This window comes from Hyposmocoma kahamanoa, unplaced genomic scaffold, assembly GCF_003589595.1.
Source record: "Hyposmocoma kahamanoa isolate Upper Pololo Valley unplaced genomic scaffold, ASM358959v1 99879, whole genome shotgun sequence".
Classification (NCBI taxonomy): domain Eukaryota; kingdom Metazoa; phylum Arthropoda; class Insecta; order Lepidoptera; family Cosmopterigidae; genus Hyposmocoma; species Hyposmocoma kahamanoa.
The window spans coordinates 5,890,207-5,896,206 of NW_020656077.1; the positions used below are offsets into that span (position 1 = coordinate 5,890,207).

Here is a 6,000-nt window from a genome sequence, read left to right on the forward strand (position 1 = left end):
TTAACATTATAAAGAATTTGAATATTTATAATATAGAAGATGCTCGAAGTCCTGGTGTCACCCTTCTCTATGCCTAGCTAATACGTAAGGTATCGAAGAAAAATGAATGGACCGGCCTTAAGACTCGGTCACTACCAGAACCGCTGTTGCCAAAACTCACACTATCATAATGTTAAAGCACTGTGAAATCCTGACAATTATTAGTCGAAGTTTCTAATTTAAAAAGATTTAACAATTTCTGGACTGTTAATATAATTTATATTTTGCCCAGCAGACGTTTTGATTTCACATCGAACATTGAATATGTTGCCATCTAGCTACATTAGCTGGAAGACCACGAACGATTAACGCCTATTAACGTTCTCCAATAAAAATCGACCATTATTGCAGGGGTATAATTTACTTTCGTTTCTTATAACAAAAAATCTATTACGATAAACAGATTATTTTATATAAAAAAAATAAAATAAGACCTAATGATAACATGAAACACCACCGTGGCCGTGGATAATATAGCATGCTGATTTTGATTCACATCGGTATCGAACCGATCGGGTAGTCTCGAAATCAGATGAGTTCCCGAGCGAGAAGATGAACCTGATTCGTACTATATCTTTCTAATTTGTGAGTTAAATCAACCATTGTTCCGATTTGAAACGTCAAAAGTTGCGATTCACAAGTGGCCGATCGGCTAGTTGTGAATCGCAATTATGCGCCTCGACTCGGAAGAGACGCAGTTTCCGATCGGGAGAGGCAATCAAAATCAAGCTGCAGGTGTGACTATCATTTTTGCACTCTAAAGTAACAAAATAAGGCACTTTTCACAATTTTTGAGGTTTAGTACGTGGTAATTGAAACGACCATAACATTCAAAAGCGAAAATGGCAGGCTGAGCCCAAATGTCCGCGAAACTCTGCGTGCTGTTGGCAGACGTGACACGCCCGTTAAGCGCTGAATGTTTTTTGTATGTATGTTACGCGACGACTCGACAACGCGACAACAATTTGTGAACCGTTTGATTTTTTTTACTGGAAAGAGGGTACGTGAGTATTGGTCCCATTTATTTGAAGGAAATATTCCACCTCTAAGGGTGGCAAACTAGGGAATTGAATTTGATTTCGCGCACTTTCCAATAACCGATTTCAATAAAACTTTTGACGTTGGTTTTTTTTCATAAAAAGTTACAATTATTGAGTTTCCGTATGCACTTCCGACTGGTTCTCTAACGCCGCTTACAATTTTCTTTGTAATTTTCTTAACTGGTTCGTAGAAATATTTTTTGCTTCACGGTATTGTTAACTTACATTATGTTAAAAATATTTAGCAAGGAATGCTCTATATCGAATGACATAAAGGACTTCAGCAAGATGTCACCGGAACAATGGGCATAAATGCTCACGCGCACGTTAGCTATTCTAATAAGACAAAGAATGTATCTTAAAGGTCTTGACGACGTGCACAGATGATTATTGTATTCCAAGTGTGTATTGCATTGTTCTGTTTTCAACTACTTGTTAACCTTCTCAAACAAAAACCAATCGTAATCTCTTTAACCCCTAACAAATTGTAGCTCTAAATTAATCTAGTACGGAACTTGGTCAACTTTACGTATCTCTTCACACATAAGACTTAAATTCATTTCAATCATTCAGTTCATTTCTTGCAGAAAAGGCATAATTATGATTTTTCAGATCCCTTACTTGAAAAATGATTGATTCTCTACAAACTTAATTTTTTTGTCACGGAGCTAATACCCCTCATAAGAGTCTGTACTGTGACGGTGTGACCTCCTTACACCGTCATCTCACCTCTTTGTATCGCCCCTCTCCTCTTGTATCTTATAATTTTTTTTATTTAAATTTGAATTGTTCCATCTTCCTTCACTTTCTCATTTTGTTTTCGTACCACGGTCACTCCCAGCTCGACTGCCACAACAGTCGGAGCTGTTAATAAGCTAATCATGTGTAATAATTTTATAAGTCTACACCCTTCCTGTATCTATTTATGTAATTCAGTTTCTCGGCCCATTTAGGGGTAAGCGCCTTAATAATAAAGTGTAGGGAGTGTTTTATACTGTTATACCTGTTTTTTTTACATTTACCTTTATATTGTTACAGCCTTTCTTTAAACTTTAATTCTTTAATAAATTTTGTGGACCGGAAGTTTTTCATTTCATTGCTGTGAACCTGTTCCCGGCTAGTTAGGGTTACAACCCTTTCAATACGACCTCAAATGGCTTCGGTTGATTACGCATAACAGTGAAAGTGTTGAATCAATCACTTTTGTCAAAAAATATAGTAAAATTGAAGATATACTCTGATTAATATACGGTGTAAAAACACGATGGAAAAAATACAAACTTACCTCGAAATTTTACAAGAAAACTGCTGTAATCAATAGGTATTTTACATTATACCAATTTTTTTTATATATCAACTGAACTAAATGCAACACTTATAGCATACAATACACATTTTTCAAATGGCTGTAATATCGTTTGTAAAAAATAAACTCAGAAATAAAGCCAATGTTCCTGCTGCTCGACCTTCGCAATATGGACCGTATTAGTACGGAAAAAAATTAAATTCGAACTGAGGTAGTATATAGACTCTTAATAATAATCTATGTTTTATTGTGATTTACTAGACTCTTGGTGCTTTATAGAACTGGCTTACTTAATCAACCATTTAGAAAAGGTAGGTAGGAGTGTTGTAATGTACTTGGATACTTAGGAATTTGTGTATCTTAGAAAACGACTAAGAGATATTTATATCATATACATATATATAACAGTATCACGTCAAACGACAATAAAAAAATCATGCTATTCAATAAAATAAATATTCCGAAGATAGTTTGAAGCATCCTCCCTTCCTCAGCTTCGTTGCTTCTCTATCCTGCGTGCGATTATCACAAGTTTCCCCTTATTGAAGAAGCTTTATTTCATAATGGACTTTAATGATAGTTATTTGTCGAATATTCTTTAAATTGTTTTACAAAGCCGGCCAAGAGACAACAGTATTGTAACACATGTCTCTTTAAGTTTTTCCTCTGAACGTAGTGATGATATATAACAAATATCTGCAATGAACTGCATACCATTTACTTATCGCTCTTTTATGTTACCCTTGACTGCCGCGTTGAAACGAGCAACGTGTTAATTTTGTTAATTTCGTGTACCTACTGCTTGATTTATCCACTTGCTACTGCCTGCTGCTTTTATTGTAACCGTATCTTTCTTTCTTTCTTTTTTTTATTGCGGAACTTTCCGTGTTTAAATACGTTTCGAATAGTAATCTATATCATTTATAAAATTATTTCCTAACCTTGTATTATATAGCCACATGATCATACGTCAGATGTGATCATAGTGCTTTTATGGATAATGGCTACCAACTTGATATCGTTTATACGGACTATAGCAAAGCATTTGACCGGATTGGGCATGATTTACTTGTACGCAAATCGCAGAACGTCCGTATCAATGGCGATCTGTTTAATAGTCTGTGGCTGAAGTCGTACATCAACAACAGGTCACAGGCTGTTGTAGTAAAAAATTACGTCTCTGAGATCCTTGCTCGCCCCTCGCTTGTTCGCGATTTTTGTGAACTACATCGAGCATTGTTATAAATCATCACAACTTGTATGTTACGTGGTTGATATGAAGATTATAGCACCTATTTCGTGAGAGTCTGATGCAATCCCGCTTCAAGAAGACCTTATGAGGCTTGACACCTTCGATAACACGCATTAATCCGTCTAAGGGAAGCGTTGTCACTTTTAGCCGCAAAAGTAACTTAGTTCATTTCAACTATTAATTGAAATATATTAAACTCCAACTCGATATTGTGGTATGCTTGATTATTGTGGTAGGGATCTTGGTATGCTTGATGATCATCAATTGCTATTTGCTTCGTATGTTGACGTTATTATTTCTAAAAAGCCTCCAAACCTCGCGGATTTGTGATGCGTAACTCCAGAGATTTTATTAGACCGGCCAAGACACTAAGGGTCGTATGCTAGAACTCTACTCAATGCTCAAGTCAGGACTTGAGTATGATTCAAAGCACTCGAAATCGTACTCAAGTCCTTGCCATTAAGGTCGTATTTCCAGTGCTTGAAATCATACTCAAGTCTGCTCAAATCCTGACTTGAGCATTGAGTAGTGTTCTGGAATACGACTCCCAAAATGTTACGTTGTACATTTGTCCGCAGCCACCTGGAATACGCGTCACAGGCCTGGAACCCTCAATACCTTACATACATCGAATTGAAAATGTGCAAAGGAGATTTATTAAGTTTTTACGTTTTCGAACTAGGGAGCGGTACGAGTCAAGTAAATTTGTAAGAAACATCATCTTTTGCCACTTGAGGACGTCAAATTGCAGACCTTGTATTTTTGTGTAAAATTGCTTCTGGTGCCGTAGATTCACTCGTGTCCAAGCCCTTAGAGCCCCTACAAAGACCCTTAGGTTTAACTGACTTCTGTGCGTTCTTCCGCCTCTTCGAACTTTCGGCGGAATGCTTATTTCTTACGTGCAAGTAACAGCTTTAATTTATTGTCCAAGCAGGTTAATATTGATCTTTTTAACTCTATTGTTGCATCGGCAAGTAAAGCGTCTCATTAGTTATTTACTTTTTGGCTAGTAGGTATTTATTTTATTATTGTTGAGAATTTGTCATAGTATATTAACTAGATAAATAGTTATAACTTAAGGCGAGGTTGGTGAGGACTTATGACTATCTCTCCATAATTATTTACGTTTTTGTTCTGTAAGAAAGCCATTGATTTGCGAATAAATTAAAATAAAATAAAAAATCACTCGTCATTAAAATAAAATATCAGGAGCTACATGAAATGAATCATATGTACAATATGAAATATCATAACTATCCTTTTTACGCATAAAAATGTTATCGACTAATTTCGTAGATATAAACCTCACTCCTAAAAAGTTACCATTTTGCAGTTGTGGCCTTTTTACACTAAGGGAGCGATTTATAAATATATAAATTAATCGAAATGTTACAAAGCTAATCGATATGTTCCTACTAACTCACGATTGATGTTTATATTAAGATAATAGAACTAACGTCATACTTATAAGCGTGTGTTGGAATGTACCTACCCATAATACGAGGAAATTCGCAAATTTGTAGAGTCATACTGGAGATCATGCAAGCAAATACATTACAATTCACAGCACATTAGCACTTATTGTTCACAAGGTGTTAATACCCATGCTATCCTATAACATACTTAATCGCCGTCGATCACTGAATATTCATTTAAATAGAAATTAGATTACTCTCTCTCATATGTGATGCATTGAACAAACCGAGGAATGGGTAACTTGTAGTCAGACGAGTTCAAAACAAGACAAGTAACGGAAATGCCTTAACATGTTCCCATCGGCACAGCAAACGATCATAACACAATTTACGTATAACTAGCGTTATCAACCTGCATAAACGCCCTTAACGAGTAATGTACTTAGTTGGAACTTAAGTCAAACTTAAAGGAACAAACCGAAATAAATATCAATATAGTTTTACTACTCACTCTGAAGAACCGAGGTGTCGGGTGCCGATGTAAACGTTGACTGGTTCAGATCGAAGAAGAGAGTCGTTAACAGAAACGATCGTTAGTACAACTGTTCACTAAGTCAGTGGTTAAATAGGTAATGTAATATTAGTTGGTAATAGTACGGCAGTCGGCGTGCGAGACGGGTGCCGAGCACGCGTGGCTGCGAGCAACTGATGACGTGAGACAACCAAGACGTGGTTAGAGCGCCGGCCGACTTGTCCATGGTAAAGCGAAAAAGGTCGTATGGTGGCCGCACTTTAGTAAAGAAAGCCCCCTCTGCACGCTCGTCACAGTATGACTTTTTGTGTACGCCGTTGCGTGTGCTTTAGTTTCGGTCCGTAATATATACAACGTGGTTGGTCGTTTACGCATTTCTTACTTGCGGGGAGAAAAGGCGAAAGGACATCGCGGCT

At 36.7% G+C, this 6,000-nt stretch overlaps 1 protein-coding gene across 1 annotated transcript in view; it reads right to left on the reverse strand.

The window, feature by feature from the left end:
• LOC113239396 (CDC42 small effector protein homolog) overlaps positions 1 to 5,745 on the reverse strand; it is a 51,704-nt gene extending 45,959 nt beyond the window's left edge. The window contains exon 1 of the mRNA XM_026476385.1: positions 5,564 to 5,745. The gene's annotated coding sequence lies outside the window, so the exon portion shown is untranslated. The remainder of the gene's footprint in view (positions 1 to 5,563) is intronic.
• Between the last annotated feature and the right edge of the window lie 255 nt (positions 5,746 to 6,000).